The sequence below is a fragment of the Lasioglossum baleicum genome, chromosome 3 (assembly GCF_051020765.1).
Source record: "Lasioglossum baleicum chromosome 3, iyLasBale1, whole genome shotgun sequence".
Classification (NCBI taxonomy): Eukaryota; Metazoa; Arthropoda; class Insecta; order Hymenoptera; family Halictidae; genus Lasioglossum; species Lasioglossum baleicum.
This window is the reverse complement of record NC_134931.1, coordinates 5,967,173-5,990,663: the sequence shown is the minus strand read 5'-3', so window position 1 is coordinate 5,990,663 and position 23,491 is coordinate 5,967,173. Positions and strand designations below refer to the sequence as shown.

Genomic DNA, 23,491 nt, shown 5'->3' with positions numbered 1-23,491 from the left:
ATATAGTCGACGATGAAAGAAGCTTAGGATTGCATCTCCCTGATAACAGAATCCCAATTACTGACAATTACGCGAGGTACCGAGATCAACAACAACACGTTGTTCCGTAATAGGAAGGAATAAAAGAGGAATTGGCTGCCATTCTCTTTGTCGAACACCATCTCGAACCGCTTTGCCCGAGCAGGGATAATAAAAAGCCGGCGCGAATGGTCACATCGAGGAGGAACGGGGTCAAAGTAGGTGTAACTGGAGCGAAAAATACACATTGTTGCGACAATAAACTCGATGAGACGGGTGCTTGGCGTTTCATGATCGTGAAACTTGTATACGCGTCCCGCAGACGTGTTAGTTGGGGAACTTCGCCGGTGCTGAGATTGAAAAGTCGAAACTTGCCGAACCTACCAAATTGTTCTTAAATGCTTGTTTGACCGTGAGCACCGCTAAATACTCTCGAGCGTCCACCGTCGGACCGTGGGATCTGTCGGATACCCGCGGGCGATCATACATATTGAACGTGGTGTTTGAACACGGCAGATTGTTGTCTAATTACTGTTACTGTACTGCCCGTGATTTCTCGATTCGATATAGTTACGCTACTAAAATGTACTCCCACGAACATGCAATAGATACGTGACTAAAGGGGCCTATTCACGATCAAGCATTTTGCGCAACAATGCCTATTGCTCAACATAATTGATCGTGAATTTTAATGATTCACTAATTGCGCAATCTGTTGTGTAAAATCAGAATTTTCTGATATTTCGAGCACAACAAACGGGTTGCGTTTGTACCGTGTTGTACTGTGAATGGCAGTGTTGCACAAATATTGTCAGACGAGTCTCATCACTACGGAGTGAAAAACTGAACGATTGCTTAAATTATGTGTCAACGTGAATGCAATTTGGTTTTGCGTAACATCATGCTGCACAATAATTGTTGCACAGAATGCTTGATCGTGAATAGGCCCCTTAACACGTTGACTGCCGAACAATCATCCCCAATGACGTATTATTCAAGCTACTGTAGTATGACCAAAATTAATTTTCAGAAATACATGAAGAGGTCTTACGATTCCATAACTCTAATTCATGGTTCTGAGAAGTTCACATCGGAAGATTGCATTTTCAATTAGTTACATACTTCATCATACGTATATTGATATCGTATTAGGTACATAAAATGTTGGAGTTGGAAAAAGGAGTTGCACCTTAACAAAAGAAGTTCAACAACTTCTTCTAATCCTTCAGAGAGTTCCAACTACATTTACAATGAATGTAATTAACACCATATAAAAGAATGGACTCGTTTCGTCCCACAGTGCGCTACATCGAAGGTAGAAAAACGGTTAATTAAACATCTCTCGAAATGAATGACTCGCCGGAAATATGAAATGAATCGAGTGCGATTACCGCGGGTCAGCATGATTACTCTTATTAACGGTGGCTGAGCCTTCATCATTCGTCATGATAACGCTCGACTGGCCGCTGAGATATTGCGCCGAAAAGAACTGCGTGACGTGGGGCTGGCCATCTATCAACTCACGAAGTCGCGTTATCTAGCCGCCCTAAATTTTTGTTTTTAAATGCAGATGTGCCTGGTCTTCGCTGGGAACACGGCGAACGTTCCCGCGAAATTGTTCGAGATTTATCGATAAAACGACGTTGATATCCGTCGAAGTGAGCGCACGCTTGTCGCGGTTCAAGAGGAAAGTTACGCCGCGGTGGAATCAGGAATGCAACGAGTTGCAATCCGGTTAACGCTGTTTAGACGGGACATGTTACACGGATGAATAAAAGCCACGCTTATATAGGACAATAAAGCCGCGGCATTTTTCCGGTGGATTCGACGATGCCGCGTGTAGTACACGTCACGGCGATAAACCTCAGAAACGGACGGTCGGCCGGCCAAATTGCGGTGCGCTCGCTTTTGCGCTCGCGCGCGCGCCAAATAGAAAGAATCCCGGAGGAACACGATATCCGCTTTAATCTCCCTCGGAGATCGGGCTCACGTATCGCTGGGATCATAAATTCGATTCTGCCGCCGAAGAGAAACAGCCCCTCGTATTATCGTAATTCTCGCCTACAAATATTTCCCCTTCGCTGCTCGCAACCGGAAAAAATAAATCGAACTCGAGGCCGGAAGGAACTCTTTGTACCGGATAAGGAGAGGAGGACGAGGAGAGAGGAAAAAGGAAGAAACTCGGAAACGAACGCGGGGAGACGAACGAATCGATTCATTAAATTCCGAGCAGGTGGTCCGACACTGACATCGACAGTTGACCTAGAACAGGGAGAGTCGCGTGGACGATTCCCGCGATTCCGCAGTCCCTTCGTGTTTGAAGTCGGCCGGGAGAGAAAGTTCAGTGAGTTTGACAATAAAGGGGTGGTGGAACAAACTCTTTTCTGTTCTACGCCCCGCGAGCCAACCCCCACTTGCACCCCCGTTTACTTCCGCGAGCAAAGGCTCAGCGGCGAAATCGAATTCTCGTTAACCTGTCAGTGGTCGCTGATCAATCCCGACACTTTTGTTCCCAAAAAACGAGTCTTCGGATCGTTCGACGATTTAAATTACATTTCACCGATGCCACACGCGGACAAAGCGAACCGTAACCTACATGTATTTCATCAGGGCCTCCGGTAGATTCTATTCGACGTCGCGATTCAACGAGATCCGTTCGCAAACAGCATCAGATGGCGTCTCCAATACGGTAATTGCAAAAGTGGCCTTGATTTCTTTCGTCAATATCATCTCTTCGGAGCCGGGAGAAGTCCGCTCGCCGCCGCACCGCACCGGCTAAGAAAAGAAGCAACCGTGCGGAAACACATTAGCTTCCGCAATCTCTTCTACAGATAATTCAATTACGAAGTCATTCGGTTGCGATCTAATTGGATAACGCAACGCGACGCTGAGACATTTAAGCACTCGTACTACAGATATCCGGGAAAATTACATTCGTACCAATTTTCTGAAGCATTATTACACGTAACGCGAGGCGAGCCACTTTTACAAGAACCAGACAAAAGGAATCCAGCGATGGAGTTTACGCTTTGGGTTCTCTCTCCCTGAAGATTTCCATTCTTCTGTCCGACTTATTAAACTCGAGATACTATTTCAATTGAAATCGTGAAATTCTCGACGACGTTTAGCGTTCGGGCAAATTAGCGCATACACGTCACGCAGATAACGTCATTCAGGTCTCCTTAACACACGGCCGACCCTTAATTCGTTTCTGCATACTTCGCCGTCGAAGGGAAACTTCATTAGACAGTAATTGCTTTGCCTGATATATTCATTAACGAAGAGCGTAGATGAAGCCTGGCAACGGCTGGCTTCCGAAGGGTTTGTCGCGGTTAAAGCCATGATTATTGTCATCGACAGTCAGTACTATTATATATACATACATACTCATGTCGGTCAACAATGATTAAGACTAAACCACTGGTCAAATGACCGGTTTTATATACAGAGTGTCCTGCATACCGTGGAGAACCGAACGGGATGTAATTCTACGCGCAAAAGTGAGTCGAAAAGATAGAATAACATTCTTTTTGGAAAAAAACGGACACTTTTTGGAGTAAAATTTCGGATTTTGTTCTTTAAATATGCTGTAGTCTTTAGTGACCTATGAACGAATCTCAAAGGATTTTTCGATATCTTAAAAATTGTTGATGTTACAGAGTTGTAAAAAACGTGTCAACGTTTTTCCATTAAATTGTAAGACTAGAACTGACAAACCGATAGACATGAGTTTTTAGGAGCTTATACTGAAAACATAAGAGTATCCACACAAAATGTTATATGAAAAACTGTTTTTTTCACCGTTTATTTTGCAATTGTTTTAAACAAATGCCGTGTTATCATAGTGGGCAACTTTTTAAAAAATTGAAAAATTGGGGAAATAGCCCAAAGTGACCCTTTTACGGACCTCTTTTTAAGATGATGGACATTTGAAACGGCCGAAGAACACAGTGGGCTTGATCGTAATATTTTACTATAACTCTTTAACCATAAGAGATATCGGGATGAAATTTCTACTAAAATTCATTAAAAAATTATTCCTACCTACTGATAATTATCGTAATAAATATATTTTTTGTGATCATTTTCTAATTAATTCTTTAAATTTTGTTGTGTGTCTTCAAATAAAGTTAAAAATTGTTAATTTGTTACTTACTTAGTAGTTTTTCAGATAATTTAAATCACCGATGTCTTTGGTTATAAATTTCTCTGTATTTCTTGAAATATTCATAATATGAAGAATAAATGTTGAGTAGAAATGAATAAATTTTTTGAGTAGATACTCTTATGTTTTACTACAAGCTCCTAAAACCTCATTTTCCTCGGTTTGCTAGTTCAGCTATTATAATTTAATGGAGAAAAAGTTTACGGTTTATTTTACATGTCTGTACAACCAACAATTTTTAAGATTTCGAAAAATTCTTTGAGATACGTTTATATATCATGACAGATTACAACATATCCAAATTTGAATAAAATCCGAAACAAGGAAAGACATACCAAATCGCATCATAGGAACGCAACTTATGCGTCCAGAGGCACAACAGAGAGCTACGACGAATGGAGTATGGATAACAAAATGCTGCGTCCAGACGCAGATCCCACCTAGAGATCCGTCCGGTTCGCATTAGTGTCTACACGAAATAGAATCGGTAGGTCATGGCCAGACGCATCAGCCGATTCGCTGAACTTTCAAGCCCGCTTTCTCGAAAACGAAGAGTCAAATGAAAAAATTTTAATCTCCCTTTTCGATTCACTTTTACGTATATTATTTTACATTTTAATGCTTTAAAATTAAACAACTCGAATCTATCTACAAATGCAGCGTGTTAAGCTAGTTTTCTTTTGTAATATCTGGAGTGCGTTCTGATGTCAATGAATGTAACTCGATTACGTAAGTTCTTACTTAATTAAGCCATCCGAGGAGTGAATAGTTCGGGGACCAATTCCGCGGCAGGTGCAGATAGTTAACAGCTCGACGGACAATTACAGGGAGAACGTAACAAGTCTTTAGCTAGACACACACCTCATCCCCATGCCAAGGTGAGAATATCTGCGGTGATTAAAAGAACGCTTTCTTTGAATACTGATGAGACGGAACGGAGCCAAGTGGAATGTTCGATGGCTTCGCGTAATTTTCCGGGTTAGAATGTTTAATTAAGCCGATCGACGGGAAATGCCGTCAACATCTGCAGTCTGCAAATCATAACCTAATCCCCATCACTCTGCGCTAAACGCTATTCAAGCTCATTAAGGAAATGGTCCCGAGAACGCTGTAAATTATCCACTAACCCTTCGGGAACGGCATCAGTACATTATACTGTCTCTAAGAATATTTTACATTTGATTATACACGGACAAATTATTAGACACGATACTCTTTCATATTTTGAACATGGTTATTGAAAATATGAGAGTGAATTTTCAGTAACATCCCTAACATAATGCAATATCCATCATAGCGAAAGGAAATGACGATCGCCATCGTCCTCGTAGGGTTAAAGCGTTTGGTCATCAATTATATCTGAAAGGAACATTTGTCCAATATTTTTTTCCAAAATTATCCCCCGTGTACACACATATAACAAATATAATTATTCAACTAGATTTATCTGTGTCTGCGAGTCCCTGATGAGATTAGCTGCAATACTAGGTTAATCCTTCAGGGACGTCGTGTGTGCACTATACAGGCTTTGACGAACATATCAATATTTATTACTAAACAGCGGACATATATAATATATGCACTTAAAATATGCAAAAACCATAAGAGCAACTTATGCACGAAAAGTATGCAAACATGCACGAAAATAGGCAAATGTACACGGAAAATATGCAAAATAGTTACATAGAAAGCGTTCCAAGTTTTCTCGCCCAACTAGTGTTATATGTTATATCCTATAAGTCAGCCGTACGAATTAGCCACGTTTTCGCGGTTCCTGATTTACTGTGCATTGGGAGGTCGTCACTTCAAATTATTAACATCGTACAACGTCGATCGTTCAGGAAGAAGCCAGCGATCGGTGTAAGATTCCACTTGGGTCAATCTCACTCCAGAGAGGAATCCTAAAGTTTCTAATGTTGCGAATGTTCCAATTGGTCAGATCCGTTGAAACTCTGGACATTGCCAGAGAAATTTATCGGCGATGCGTCCAGGCAACAGATTTATAACGATGGTAGTCGCGTTCACGCCTGGAGGATGCGATCGTACGAAACTGTAAATCAGCGATTTAAGAACTAAAAACACACGAAATGAAGAAAGTTACGGAGGGTAAGCGCGCCACACGGAAAAGTGCAACAGAGAGGCGGGGAGAAAGAATGGAGACAGCCTAGGAAAAAGGGGATTTACGAGCATCGGGTGGAGCAACGATAAGACACACCACTCGATCACGCTGCCTCGCATTTTGATTGAACGCGAAACGAGAAAACTTCGGATGACTTCCACGCGTGCTTGACAATTTGCATGCGACAATATCGAAGCCTGCTGCATACAGATGATAACAGTTTTACGCTGTCATTACAGGCTTAATTCCATCTTGCAAGGACTGTTCACCATTTCGAGACTGTAATCGGCATTTGATATTCATGTCTTTTTAATGGGCTGTTCATGATGCTCGATTTTTGTGAAACTTTGCATATATATTGTATACCTTTTCCCTATTGCAACCGAAGCAGGATGGAAACACGCCTGTGGAGAGTCTCCGCTTCGAAATATTTCTATTAATTAATACACGTTTCCGCGAAATTTCCAGGTGAGACCGTAGCGCTGAGTATTTAAGCAAACACGTACACGGAACTGTGAATTCAAAATGAAATTAACGCGCTTATCCGCTCTTAAGGGCCTGGAATCATTTTAAATCCGCGAGGGTAAACAGGCTCGGTTAGTTCTGTTCTCTCGCGGCTTATAAACCTATTCGTCGAGAAAGCTTCTTTCATATTTAACCAAAGTTGCCAAGATGATATCAGCGAAATTAAACTTCACGATGTAGTTCAGCCCTTTAGGACCAGTGTTTGTGAATTTATATGGAGTATGTGCCCTGTCCGCAGAGATGGTTAGCCTGAAATTGGGTAGGGACGTTTCATTTGGAAATTCCCAACGAATATGAAACATGATCCAACTATCGAAAATTTCGTGTACCCGGTAGCTTCAGAGTCCCCAAGATAAAGTGCGCTGTGCTTTTAAGCAGCCGGCTGATCCTGTGCGCTCGAAGCAGCAAATTTCTCCGACCGTACCGAATTAACGTAATTTGTAGACGACATACAGTTGCCGGCTCCCTCACTAGTGAAACGGCACAATGATCCGATTTACATCGGGCAAACAATCACGACAAACTTGTGTCTTTCACGGCGATGGGTAGCTGCCGCCCTGTCCGATCTACCACATGCCACCGCTCTCCCTATAATCGCGCACGGCCCCACTTGCCCGAATCATTCTCATATTCAAGAACATTTTTCAAGATAACCAGATAAGATACAACTCACTTATTTCGTATGACGCCCACGCGGATTTTCGGCATTTTCTTCGTGCATAAACTACGAATTCTGAAATTAATCGGACCCATGAGACCAGGGATTGAAATAGTTCTAGAACGCGTACTGGATGATCGATCCATCGCCACATTTTAATGTTATGATTACGTAGCCTTGTTTGCACGCATCCCCCATTTTCTCCCCAAACACATTAGCGTCTGTTATTATTCATCACATCATTTTTCCAAAACTCCACAAGTTTGTTTACGTATTTGTGCAATGTAATTACATTCACTTCCCCGCAAATTGCGATCGTTCACTTCCTATATGTATACGTACGACGTATGTATATGTATACACACGACTATCTATATACAAGGTGCCCAAAATTTAACTGACAAACTGTATAAAATAATTTTTTTGGGCGGTTTTTTTTTATTTGGTCGTTTAAATTTGAGACATTACGTGTGTATTGTATTATGCAGATAGATTGATGTTTCTTTACATTTCCGTTTATCGTTGAAGTTAATGGGAACCTCCCCTACAACATAATCTCCATCGACAAACTATGGCTTGCTGTTACGTGTCACGATATTTATGAAAAGCTAATGGTGCATGTTTGGAAAAAAGATGATTAAAGTCGCAAATGCAGAAAACAATGCTGCGGTCGTAAACCCCGTGTGAATTGGAAGGGACGTGGGAAGTTGTTTGAGAGTGAGCAATGCTGCATATTCGCCGTGTGCTAATTGGGAATGCACGAAATTACCAAGAATCAACCGATTAATCGGCTGGCTGGAAAGGGAGACAAACGCGTTGAGGGAGAACTCGTTAGCGCCTGCGGCTGACCACCCGCTTACAACCGATGTCACGCGGAGCGTCGTCCACGGCTATAATTTCGCTTATTAGAATGGAAATGATCACAGATTGAAAAGAAGTTACCGGTTATTCCCTTTCAATTTTACCGCGGGGACAATACTCTTCCCGTGGAAAGCTTGACAGAAATTCTCGACAGGAGTGGATCGGATAATTCGTGAAAACTACTACATAGACTATTGCAAATGAAACAATTTCCCACAATTTAAGGGGGTATTCCGGTTTTGAACTTTCGGAAAATTTCTTTATATGGGATGATTCTTCTGAAAAGGATTCATAAAAATTAATACAATCATGGCATTCGAAACTAGTGTAATTGTACATTATGTGAGGTACATATCTCACACATGAACAGGCGTGCAAAATTTCATTGATTTTTATGGTTTCGAGTATGGTTACGAGTTGAAACTCGTGCAGCTGAAAGAACACAGGACATAAACAATGTTTTCGGGCAAGATAACAGTAGTAATAGTGATCGGACCACAACACCGCTGGGCGTCGCGTCGCGTCGGTCTGAAAAATTTCGGTCCGATGACATAAATCTCGCAAATGAGTCTTATGGACACAGAGAGCAGTACGGAGAACAAGGCAGAGAAAATTAATATTCATTATTCAACTGTATCCTCGACGTCTAGAGGCCATGGGAAAAGCTGGACAAATGGGTTCCGCACGAATTTACTGCTTTCTGCTCCGTGATATGTACAAAACAAACGGTGAAAAATCTGACACTATTCAAGTTCGAAGTTCTAGCACACCCTCCTTAGTTTCCTTACCTGTCGTCCAAAGATCACAATTTTTTAAACACCTATTATATCGTTACATATGAAATGTCCGACTTTAAATCTGTAGTTGTAAGGAAGAGCTCTAAAGCTCAATTGATGCATAAACTAAAACTTTTCGAAATTGTGACATGCGGCGTTTTTCCTTACAATCGCAGATATATAGCTGTTATGAAGCGTTTTGATCAAATGATACACTTTACAATGCTTACGTGTAATTTAGGTGGCACACTAAGCATCACTATGTTTCGCGTTCGCCAAATAAAAATTTAAAGTAAAGGTTTAAAAGCGATAATTTTATTTGCAACAATCTAGAACTAAAGGAACAGAGTCCAAGTCAGTAAAGGTTTCCCTAACCTGAAATAAAAGTTTATCTTTCGAAGACACATTCCTCGAAGAAGCGAAGAACTTTTAAAAAGGGATAAAAAAATGAGGTCGATCGAAAGATAACATACAGCCTATTCGCTGGCGAATAATGAAAGGTGCCCCTTCCTCCCTCCAATTATTAACAGCTTTTTCATTGAAAGATTATTTTTTAATAAGAAGCAGCTCGGCTGCGTAAACCACTGGCGAGTCGACGATAGGGCAGATTTAGCAACCAGACTTTTAAGTAATTAGGCTCGTAATTAACCCTGCAAAGCATTACGAGGTAGTGTTGGAACAACTATCAGTACATAAGCTTGTTAAAACTATTCTAATTATACGCTGCAAGGTGCTGTAACGAATTATTAGCACCGCTAATGAACACAACCACTTCAAACATGTTCGATCCTGATATTAGACCGCTATGACCTCACCAGAAAACTAGAGGGGTGTTGTTGCTCGCTCGCTTCGCGAGCTTCGCAAGTAGGGTTGTCGTAGCTCGCTCGCTTTGCGAGCTCGCGAGAGGGTTAGTGGTACGGATGTTATTGGGTGTGTGACTCTCCAAGAGTCACACAAAGAACTTCCCGATTAGTTAGTTGTAGTATATTATTATCATTATTAAGTGTACATTTTAAGAAGATTATTCATTTTCAGGGAAATTCAATAGTTTTCTACTTATCAAAATGTTTGCTATATGGCGTCGCATTAAACGAACATCGCAGGCTCGTTGCTCGCTTGGTTCCTTGTTATAGCATACTAATGTTGCAAAATAAATTGTCTTAATTAGTTTTTCGCAAATGATACAACTCCTCATTATCCGGGTTTGCAGTATTCATCTTGGTTTTCTTCGATACTGTTAATTTAAATTGTCCCAAAATATATAAACCGCGCTCAATTTTGAAACTCTGCTCAGTGCTACATACAACATTTGTAAAGTTCGCCTTTCTGATTTTTTAAAATCCAAACATACTTTCTCGTATGTTTGTCCCTGACTTTTATGAATCGTAATCGCTTCAGCAGGAACCACTGGAAATTGACTACGTGTGATTTGATAGTTTTCCTCACTCGACATATTTACTTGATTCGATATTTTTATTATTGGTGTAAAATTTTGATCAATATTTGAATTTTTCATATAATCACGATAACGAGTTCTTACTTTCATTCCTACTCTGGCCAATTGAAAATCTAACCACAATATAGACGGAATTTTAGTATTTTCTTGAAAAGTAATAAATTTTAATATTCCACATGTGTGCTCCATTAACCAATCCGTTTTCAACATCAATGTTATTAATAATTATCATATAGTTTATATTAATTTTCAATTTAATCTCAGTTAATAATTCGTTTTAAACTGATTGTTTTTTTAAAGATTGTAATATAAATTTTTTTTGTACTTTCATCGATATTCTTTGAAAATGTATTCTCGGGAGTAGAGATGATTAACTCACTCTTGCATTGGGATAATTTTCGATTATTGTAAGCGGAAACATCATCGTAAGGTAAAAAAAAAAATTTTTTTTTAATTTTTTTTTTTAATTTTAAAAAATCGAAAAACAAATGAAAAGAAACTTTCCGTTCTCTCGTATAAATTGCATTGTTGAATGAACTATTTTCGAAAAAAACTAAAAAAACTAAAAAACTACTTGACCAAAATGGACCAAAATCTAATCAGCTCTAAGTTACAGCGGGGCACATCGATTGCATCATTCATCATCCTGATCGCGTTGTTACATACAAACATACAAACGGACATACGCGCACACACACATACACACATACGAACATTTTGCTGAAAATAGTCTAAAATGACTGCAATGACCATGAAACGTGAAGATCTGCTAAAAAATCGATTTTCGATTTTCGGGGTCATTACAATAACTTCCCTATAAAATCGGGAAGTTAATTACCAGACATTAACGTGTATTATATGGTATATGGATCTAATTATCGTGTTGTCCGCGATAAACATCCTATAAGAAGATTAACGAAAGATTAAAGAATTTTGGATTTGTAGATCCATACGTTCCCTCAATATATTTTACGGTGGAAAGATCGAAACGAAAGAAAAAGCATAACTCAACGTGGAAACGATTTGCGTCAACGTGTGTAGCTGTAAAATGTGAGGATACAACCCCAACATACTAAATAATGTGCGAACTACTTTACGAAACAGGTTATAAGTATGTTTAACTTCCAGCATTCTGAACATATTCTTGAAAATGCTGAATTTATGTACAGTAGTGGGTAAAAGAGAATTTAAGAAGTAGTATCGTATGCACAATGAATGCAACAATTTTTGCACGCTGGAATTGTAATTTAAAGCAGCAATTCAAATAATGCGATATTCAATTCAGTGCGAATTTTTCTTGTTTTTCAACCGGGCACGAAATGTGGCTGGTATTATAAATATTGCAAGACTGAAGTTATGTAGGTTTTTGACAATTTTTATAACTATGTATATGTGCTGGAATGAAGAAATTTATTTAACTATGAAATAAAAAGCAGACCAACACTGTGCCCGTAAGACTGCACGACTGTGTAGCGTTTCACCTCGAAGCGTGACGGATCAGACTCATTCACTGCCCAGCTGTTGTGTACGCGGTGCACCTAGAGGAGTTTTCACTTCAAAAATGTGAAATCTGCCATTTGACCGGTCGTGCTAACGTTATTCGGTGGCACTAGCTGCGCACCAATCAGCGAACAAAAATCGAGGTGAGCGAGAAACGCCCGAATTTTCGGGGTTCCTCAATGTTTATGCGTGGGCGGCGCGGCGGTGGACCACATGGCCAGGTGTGACTCGAGCTATCTGAGTTGGGAGTTCGGCCAGGTGTTTCGGTATATCCTGAAGTCGTTAATTAATGTTCGTGTGGTACGTTAGGTGATTCTGCCATGTCATAGTATACAGGGTGTTAAAAAATACCAGTCAAAATTCATATGACCATGCCATCCTACTCATAAGTAAAAGAGGGATTAAACTTTCACTCGGATGACCAAAATTTTCAACTTTTCTAAATGTAATATTACACAATTCGACGAAATAATGATAAAACTTTAAATTCTAGTCCGAGGAATTCAAGACCTAATTCAGACCTAGCGGATCCACTCACTACATCATCATACCCACTCGTATGACTGGAAACTGCAAACCAATATGGCAGCGTTAAACATGTCAAATGCGCTTGAAATCGAGCAACTTTACTCGCGTATAACTTTTAAATGATTGAACTCCGTACACGGAAACTTGGATTCCTCGCACTAGAATTTAAAGTTTTATCATTTTTACGTTAAATTTTGTAATATTACATTCAGAAAAGTTGAAAGTATTTGATCCCCTGAGTTCAGAGCCAAAAAAGATTCAGCCATATATGTCGAAAACTCGATTCTTTCCGAAATATAATTATTTTATGTCTTGTGTTATCTTTATGATCGACTTACTACTGATATGTCAATATTTAAAAACATGCTTGATTCAGTTCTATCAGGCCTTTATCTGTATACAAGACACTTTGCTTTTCAAATATCCCCATAAAAAAGGTCTAGAGTCTAGGGGATCGAGGGAGCCGCACAACTGATCCGCCATATGTCAAATCCACCTTTGATCGAGCGCTGTTTAAGTACTTTCACATGACATTTAAAAATGAACTGGACCCCCATCATCTATGTTCCACATCATAATGCTAATGTTAGTTTATGTAAAATCGAAGATGATACCGTCTCAGAAATGATTGAGTTTCCGACCTATGTTTAATAAGGCTTCTTTACCTATTGTCAGGGTAGCATGCCATACATACCATATGATAAGGTTAACGAGGTAAGGTCCCGTTGAGTGTGGCGTTGGCATTGGCCGAGCTGGATCTGTCTACTGTAGCCGCCGCGCTCTGATTGGTTCACGAGATTTTCGTTAATAACTCCTTAACTAAGCCGCGGAGAATATTGCCGCAAAGGAAAAAATTACGTCAAACGACCTCAAGAATCGCCTCTTTCAAGGAATTACATTTCTGGGACACCCTATACAATTGATTTATTAAACTGTACATTTTCTTCCGACATCAAATGGAAACTGACTTTGATACCCTCACTGTAATAGTCCTCTGATATGCGAACCGTTATATTCCTGGCCCTATTGACATTAGTTCTATTAGATCAGCGATATTTGTCCATGGCGGCCATTAAACTGGATCCCTCCGGATCGAAAAACGCATTAATCGACTCTATCTCGGCGTGTCAATCTCATAATCCGCGGAGACGAATCGAGACAGGATTCGATCCGGCTTCAAGGTTGGCAATAAAAGTGCTATCTGAATTGAAGCATTTCCTGTACAGGCCGTGCGCGGCTCGAACACCAACGACATGCAGCCTAAGTGGAGAGGCGCGGGCTTACGTGTCAACTACAATAACCTACTCCAAAGGAATTTAGTGGCGGGACCATTTCCTTTTTCCATAGGGCAAGCTTTACACTCTCGTGCCTCGCCTCAACCGCTGTATTTTCTCCTCGGGGGCTTTTAACCGGCGAGAAGAAACGTGTTTCCGGCTGCGGTGCCGCGTTTCCACCTTTTTCAAAAGCGTTCCCACGCATCGCTACGTTTCCCTGGGATTTTCGCTCCGTCTGGATCAACGTGTACAAAACGAAGAAACGACCGCGAGAGCGGGTTGCTCTCGCAACACGGGCCACCAAGAACGCTGAAGTTCTCGCTCGTTTAATCGCCCCACGGCGCCACATCCATCTCGGAAACGTCGCGCGTCAAGTTAACAAATTACTCTAATTAACGAGCAAAATATCCACGAGCCACGCAGTTTTTCGCCGAACAGGAGTACGGTAGATTTCGACGTGCCGGAAACTGTCGATTTCTTCGACCAGAAAATATAGTTGGTCTGCGTCGAAGTGTAAACGGGCCGGTATCATACCGGTCCACTCGCCCGATCTAGCTGTTCATTAATATTTCAGCAACAGTTTTTCGATTTAAAGTAGACCGTTCAATGTTGATTAGGTTTTGTTTAAAACATTTTTTTCTCAGATTATCGGAAGTGTCTGATGAATCAGATTCAGGTTTTAAATAAACACAATAAACCATCATTTTTTAAGTAATGGTTTTTATTATAGCATGATATTATAAATATTATATTATAAATATAGTCAAAAATGTTTTATTTAAAAAAGTACGATAAATCAATTATAAAAAACAAAACTATGTTAACAGAGGTAGAAAACTTTGAAGATTCTCTTTAGTTTATTGAGCATTGTTATTTCAATAAATTATAAATATTAAATCTTAGTACACAAGATATACTCTAAATATACGTAGACAAATACTATACATTTGAAACAAAAATGGACACATAATATCAAATAGATTCTCCAGAGTATCAATAAGAAAAGAGGTCTTTTTAATTATTTTTAAATGCTTGTTCACTCATCATTTATCGTTTTCGAATGTCATGAACATTTAGGAAGCAATATACATTGAATAAACATCGATTTGAGCAAGATGTTTTTTCACCAAATGAACAGTTAGATCGGGCGAGTGGACCAGTGCGCGGTCGAAAAATTAAATATGACTGGTACGAAGGTACATGAAACCGCGCGAATTTACGAACCAACTCAACATGCATACGAACGAATGATCGTCACACCCGTAAATAATCGATATAAATTCAAATGAGTCTCTCGACGACGTATTGTATATGCGTATCCTCGCGTGAAAGGGCCGTAGCTTGCAATACAAAAAGGTGGGGAAAAATGGAAGTCAAAATGTTACGTAGCTGAAGCAAGCTCGTCAAAGGGAGTTACGACTATACGATCGTTCGCGGAGACCGGCGCTTTGCATCGCACAGGGACGGGCGCGTGCACGCTATGCGTTATCGCTTTCTGTGATGTAAAAGGTGAGAACTTGGCCATGCAAATCTGAGCAAATAGAGCACGGCTAGCTGCCAGGTTGCAGATGGTAAAGTTATCCAGGGGATTGATGCCGGAACGAACTGTATCCGGTCCGGAAAAAGGGATACCAATGTCCCCGGGTTCGGATCTTACACGCGCGCAGAGAGTAGGAAACGAGAGTACGAAAATCTGGCTGTGTCAGCGACGTTTCGCGTTACGGTTCTCGTCTTTCGTCGTAGAAAACTCGTTAGCCTGTTCGAATTGTCTTCGAGAAGCTCGCGAAAATAGAGTATAACGTGATTCAACGGAGAAACTGAAAAGTATAGGAGGGAGAGGGCATCACTTTCCTAGTTGATTAAAGCGAACACCGCCGTTTCTAGCTGGTTAATTGTTTAAAACTGCAACGACTGTTGGAAAGGGTTTTAATTATGGACCGAGATGTGCTCCGGTACGGAACCGAGAAGGGAAATTCACTCTTATAACGGGATCTAACGAATCTATTACACTAAACACGATTGGAGTGGAATTCCCTGTAGTCCGACGACTTTCTTTCCAAACTTAAATATACAAATTGATCTACTTGTTCATTTCTACTTTGCTACAAACTCTGAAAGGAGTTTAGTATTTCAACACTAATTGCAGATATTAACATGATCCGTTTTGCTAATTGCTTTTACTTTATCTCTAGCAATTCAAATGTTATTACTAGACTGCGAGTTTTATACATTTGTGATAAAAATGATAAATGATAAATGATAAAAATGAATTATTTCGCAAAAAGATCCACTCATCCGCAATATGGCGAAAGCCGTCTCGAATCATCGTCCTGTATTGAAAGAAAACTCTGAATGGCTCAATTTATCTTCCGATATGTTAGACTGCAGATCTTTATGCCTTTATGGCTTGCGAAAATGCTAAAAAAATACTAGAATATAAAATTCAACAGAATTTAGTACGATTTTTATTTATTGCAAATCTACAATTGCCACTACCACTAAAAACAAAGATTTTATTTGGTTCTACTTTCTTAGAATTTATCTTAAAAAATTGCAAATTGCGTGAACATCCGCGGTCTAAACATATTAATTGTTTAAAAAATTGAACTAGTTTATATAACGTAACTTTGTGAACTGTTGCAAATTCGTTCGGCAACTGTGTCCGAACTTACCCGGCCCGAATGTGTTAATATTGATCATCTACCTTCACTTAGAGATGAATAACATTTATATTCAGCAGGTTCTGTTTGAAATCTTCAACACGAGTCGGATTCGTTATTATACGGTGAGATGTTAACTCATACATTTTAAAATTTCCCGCGACGTCTCATTCGATTCTTTCTCTCAAGAGTTTCGCAAGCATAATAATGCAAACGTAGGAGGAGATCATGATTATTGAACGCAAAACTTCGTTGTCCATTTCTCACCGCATCCGCTTGCGTATCCGAAAACATTCGAAAGGGGAAACGGATTGGCTCCGTAAGTGATATTCCGTGATACACGAAAGCGTTTGCATATTCAATCGATGGATATGTAAATGAACCGCCGCGCCGTTGCGCTCCCAGTCGACCACAGCGCACCAGTGAAAAATTGTTCATTGCCGTTCCCAAAAAATATTTGCAATGCGTATGCAACAAGACGAATTTCTATCACAGATTTTAATTTCGCGCTGCCGATTCGTTTAACCCCTGAAGCGCTGTGGTTCAGCACTGAAAGTGTACGCCACAGTTGGTCGACTGTGTGTGTCATACGCAATTCCTAAACTGCGCTTTTGATGTAAAATAAAAGTTTCATGCTCTAATTACCTGACACGGGAGCCAATTAAAAATAGTTTTGATTCTTCAATTGTTTTCGAAAGTTGGAAGTATTATACTGCATGTTCCTAAATTCTTTTAATTTCAAATTTAATACTTTAAATCGTGTCTATTCATTTTTGTCATAATTGCATGAAATCTGCAGTCTGGTTGTAACTATTACTGAAATCATTGTTTTTATATTATGTGAAGTATGCATACGTAAAATAAGCATTTCAAACACCCTTATCTCAAAAAAAAATTAGAGAAGTTTAAAGGATCATTATAATAGTCCAGGAATCAGGAGTCACCCGGTATGTATTTCATGTTGAAAAAATAAAACTATAAATGCATCACCCTTTACGGGAAAAGCGTGTCAAATTGACACGAGGGACGCGCGAGGGTCTCGCCTTAGTTGTCGAGGGGGTGACCCCGAGTCGCCACTATAAAACTGGCTGTACCATTACTCACAATATTGTTTACATTTTACATTAGTAAATATGATGGTATCTAATTAATCCACTACACAGTTATGTATTGCATGTCAAAATAATATACAATGACATTATTCTAGGTCGGAAGGAATGTCTAAGTTTCAAGTTAAAATAGCTCCGACTGCAAAGGCTTAATTGCAGCTATTTTATAGAAACAAAAAAATATTTGAAAACGTGTTATATCGGTCGGCCGAAACAGACTTCGACCAGGTCAGCTTATCGGGTATCCACGTAACAATGCGATAAAGTAGCGACCGCAGCGTGCTCGAATGATGATCGTCGACGCGGCGGATATCGATGCATCGTGCCTTAATTTAAAACGCCGCGAGCTGTCGCCTTATCGCGATGTCCCTGCGTGTTAATTGCCTCCGATTTATCTCGCATGTTCCCGCCACTTTCCGAACAAAGACTGACGTTTACGAATGATCCGTGTCGATACGCGCCGCGCCGCGTCGGAACACGTTCGTCTGTGCTCCCGGCTTCGGTCGAACCTGCTATAGTCTTCGGCATTCGCAGAGCAACGTAGCCACAAATAACGCCAATGCGATTCTGTGAAACGTGTCGCCCGCAGGTATCGCATGTTTACCTGGCGTGGCCAATACGCTCCTGATAAGGCTCACGGTTTATCGAATCGTTCAATTCGCCTGTATTCCCCCTTCTTCGAATCCACCCTCTCGCTTCTCATCCAATACAACAAAAAGACGTGGGTGGTTTTTCGGTCGCACCGCACGAACCCGAGGTCCGAATACATTCGCGTAAAATATGATTACGTATGGCGCAACGTAGATACGCTGCCGTGTGTATACACCATCTATCGTAAAGATAACGCAAATTTTATTCGTCAGCCAAGTGGGAGAGGGGATGAGAGGGGGGGAGAGCACAGTTGTTTTATTGCTCCGGGCTGAAACTTTATTTTTAGCATCGACGTATTTGTACGTACGAAGTTCTAACGAAAACACGCGTAAAATGCTAACAGGCGTGCGCCGCGCCGGCGATCGGCAGGTATTTTATTAACGCCGGCAATAAATAGCGGAACGTTATGACGAGCCGTGGCCGTTACGGTTATATTGATGTTTGTCTTCACCGTTCGTCGGCCAGCAGTTTTCTCGCGGCACCCCCGGCCCGTGAGTTATCGCGACGAGTGTTCATAAACAACGAACGTGTCTTTAATTTAACGCGATTGCCTCCGATTTTTTGCGGCCGAGCGTAAACTGCAAACGGGGCCGCGTATAATGACGGTCAACTCGTAAACTGTACGGAGCGTGATCGCGTGTTTTACATCCGATCGGTGATGTCGACACGGATTATTCCGACGATACCTCGTGCGTAAAGCAGCGACACTCGAACGCGTAGAGCGTAGAGTATTCGACAAATTGATGTTTGAAGAAATGTGCTTGAAGTTTTGAGGAAACAATTGCAAGATCATTAAACACGTTTGATCTTCCTGGCGCTATTAAATTGAACGTCCTGTTGGTTAGAAGGAACGAACGCGTGGAAATGGCGGTTCTAATGTCACGGCGGGACTCGAGTCTAAAGCTTTGTCCATGACGCGGCGTATCAAGTAGTTTTACAAGGCCGCCTCACAAACCGTCCACTTTATATGTCGTTTACATGCCCGCGCATTTGCCGAAGTGGTCCCATTAATGCATCCCCCTACGCCCTTATTTCAATGAAACAAATGGTCCGTTTTCAGGCAAGAATAATTTTACTTCAACTGCTTACCGACGTCTATTGTTCCCTCGTAATGCTTTCATTGTCCGGAATGCGAAATCCCGGCTCCCTCAATTCTTGTGTTTTGCATATTCTCCACTAATCCTTTCCCGACGTACACTTCTGTGTCCCAGCGGATTTTTCGCTCCATTTTTCGTCGGATAATCTTACGCCCACACACCGTAACGGAATCGGCCACGCGAGCCTTCAACTTCCCAAAGAAAGTTAGGGTAATGAATAAAGTTGCTGCGGAAAGTTACCGCGAAACGTCTTTCGGCAATGCGCGAACGATACCTCGAATACTGAAGTTGATTTAAATGAGCTGGTTTCCCTAATATATGCAGGGGATGGCGACGAAGAAGCATTTCTGCCGACGGTGACGTCGCAAAAACACCCCTCACAGTCTGAGATCTGTCAGAGACCCCCGCCGTATTCTTGATTCCAGTTATGGTTAACCGGATTGTACCACGAAGACACCGCAACGATGTCGGAATTTACAACAACGGTATCTCACTCGCACTCGTCGGCTGTCTTTCCTGTAGTTGAATTCACACAGACGCGCTACGTCCCCCACTTAAATGTCCACATTCAGTCCCGACTTAATTCTACACTATTGTACAACCTTCCCCCACTTTTCACGTAATAAATGAATCCCGCAGAGCGTGAAGCGATTCAATATTCAAGTCATTTTTTGATATCATCATAAGAACTAAAGTATGTACTGCTGTTTTTTTTTATTAATGCAATTTGAATTTCAAGAAAGAGATTTTTACACTCTAGAACATTATAATACTTTATGCAATACAATACAAATTATAAACAATCATATGCCTACTACACAAGCAGTGTAAAGATGTAGGTACTCTTTTCTTAAATCTTTAACTCACAGTTATTCAGAAACGGATAAGTCAATAAGTACTGCTGTTCTAAAGCGAGGAATGTTAAGAAACTTATACAAGCAGAAATATTAATGATATTTCAAAAAGCAATTAGCAAGACAAACGGGAAAACGACGTGATCAAATTCATTGGAAATCGCGTCGTTAAATCCTACATTGGTGTATACACCAGGTGATCAAATTGTACCGTTCAGTTGGTTTTTGTTATTAATTGCTATGAGAAACGAATGAAAGAATGTTTAACGTTGCGAATATACCTTTTGTGCTCGTTATTAAGAAGAGGCACAAGATTATACGTATTATATTCGAAAATCTGACTCGGTATAATTATGCTTCCCACGACAAGGAAGACTCTGTGAACCTGACTGAACTCAGTGACACAGGTAGCCCAGTTATATGAACTTCTCGTATTCCAGAAGTTACATTTCACTTCATTTACCGTCAGAGGATATTTATAACTGAATAGGAACTAATTAACGAGACAAATACGGCAATACAATGTGGTCCGTTTGAGATTAAAATGTTTGAACGGAGGGTTTAAAGACGTGGCAAAAGAGATATCTGGTCATTTGCCACTGCAAAATGATGCAAAACCAGTCAGCACAGCTTTTTGACGCTTTCTATAACGACCGGAATGAATGTCAACCCGTCGACAAGCTGTACGCGCTACACATATAGCTACACCCATTCAATTTTAATTAATATTTGGATTCAATTAAAAAAGTCGCGTTATTTATCGTCCGGAACGTATAACTTACCAAAAAATAACAACCAGGACGATCAATTGGCGGAAAACGAGCAATGTTTGCGTGCAAACACCTGCAAAGCTTCTTGTATCGAAAAACAATAAACAAACTTTTCACAGGAGAGGGTAGTCGTGAAAAAAATACAAACGGCACATGCGAATTCCAGGATCCATAGATAGGTAGTATAGTTACACATATGTATAAGTAGCACAGTACGTTAAATATCTCAAAACATATAATATGTAAATATTAATACTGTGGTGTCGCGTGTCGATTCCGGAATTGGGAGGTCGTATCACGGCTGGGTTAACGGCGAATGATTGCACAATCATACTCCGGAGAACACGTTTCTTTATTGTAATAGATGCAAGACTTGAAGCGACTTGAGGAGACTTAAAAATTTGTGGTCACCTTCAATATTTATTGATAACTAAATATTTTTTTTATTTAATAACATTATAGCTGACGCCAAGACGAATTCAACGACCTATTTAATGTGGTCTTTAAGTTTTGAAATAATGGTGAAATAGGCGTGAACAGCTACCGAGCCATTCTGGCCCACTGTGCGGCACGCCGAAACTGAAATGAGCCAAAACCTTACTCGTATGGAGATTGTGCAGTACCACTACCCCTTTCACGGCCTTGCGTTTTCAGGACGTCTACTGGTCCCGAAGTTGAGTTGGTTGATGTGACGAGATGTTCCCTTCTGATGACGTCGATCGGCCAGAATATGCTGCGTCCCTTGATGTAGCCCTCTGCTAGCCTGGTTGATCTAGATGCTGAGGTTGTCAAAATCGATCCAGTCAATCGTGGATGCTTCCACTGGAGACTGTTGATGTCCGTTGGAATACTCAGCTACTGCTTCCTCGTTGGTTCAGTAGTAACTCGCAATAACATTCGCGACAATGCTCGAAGGACCAAAAACTGTGGTGTCGTGTCGATCCCGGAATTGGGAGGTCGTATCACGGCTGGGTTAACGGCGAATGATTGTAGAGTCAAACTCCGGAGAACACATTTCTTAGTTGTAATAGATGCAAGACATGTCTTGCTGTCTACAAGTCGGCTGGGCTTGGAGTTGGTAGTGGCTCGGTAGTTGAAAACAGTTCTGGTCTTGTTGTGATCGCATAGAAATTAGGAAAGCTCGAAGGTAGGTGTGGTTTTGGAAAATTGTATGTGATTGGTTGGAAGGTGTTCTAAAAGGTGGTGGAAGTAGTGGAAAATTAGGAAGAGTAGGAGCAGACATTAGGAGTTGTCAAATAAACAAGACATACATTCGATTACGGGCGGCTACGAGTCTAAAACTGTAAATCTCGGTACGCTAACGTTTAAAACGGTTCAGCATGTGTTCGTCAGCTGCGTGTCCTTAGGGTTGTTAAATATTCTAACTATGGTGGATTCGCTATTTTTTGGCCGTGATTTTCGTTCTTTATCGCGTTCACGGTCGTTGTGCCACCATTAGGTAGGCTAGCTGACCTTCACGGTCGCACTCTTGTCCTTTCGCAGAGGGTTTTACGACGGAACAAATACAATGTTTGCACATACGATAAAAATGAGAATTGGAATTCACACGTCCCTGTCCTAACAATGTAGATACGCATAAGATATGTATAGTATGCAGTGAACAAATTAACTTTTCAATACACTTATGTGAAAATCCCAACTTTAGAAAATCTAAAGGCAGAAATTCGAAATAGTTATACAGGGTGGGGTATTTAAACGGGAACATCTAGCGGCGCCCTTGCCTGTCGGAAACGCTTAAAATCGATCAACTTCAAACACGCACAACTTTTGAGCCAGTCAATTCCTAATGTTAAAACTCGGATTTTTGGCATTTTCTCGTCAAAATCTACAGCTATAGATTAAAAAAGTCCAAAATTTTTGGTCCTGTAATATGAAGTTTAGCCACACCAACGCTTTAGAAGTCATTATCTCTGGACCTAAATATATGTATATCCCAAAACACTTCCAATAAAATTCCCTCAAGGATTCTCGAAACCTTTACTAGGATCTCACCAAAAATAACCTAACAAGAAGTTTATATTCAGATAGGTATATAACCGACAATTCTTTCTACATTTTTCATTGACGCCATAACTTTCTTCAGCAAAATTGATGTCTCCGTACCAGCAATAGTCACGACGTCATAGCCCTCTTTATTTAATTGGACAAAGTCTGGAGACGTAAAAAATTTCGTGACCAATGAGTCTAAGAGGTTCTCAGGAGGCCTTATTCCTCCGCCATAGAAAAATATTACCATTCGATAAGTACTCACGTTCGAACACCAATTAAATGTGTGAGCGTCGTAAATGTTACGGTTCCGGTAACTATTATTCGCTTTACGATTTACTGGAAGAGGCTAAAGTTATCCTTTAGGTGTTTCTTTATGACAGATTCGACGAAATAGAACTTTTACAAGAGTCGTGCCCATCGGTGATCCCTTTGGGATACTATCGTTAGCCGAATTCTAATT

At 40.5% G+C, this 23,491-nt stretch overlaps 1 protein-coding gene across 1 annotated transcript in view; it reads right to left on the bottom strand.

The window, feature by feature from the left end:
* The window catches only part of LOC143207365 (uncharacterized), a 93,283-nt gene that overhangs the window by 61,534 nt on the left and 8,258 nt on the right, over window positions 1-23,491 (bottom strand). The gene's annotated exons all lie outside the window — the stretch shown is intronic.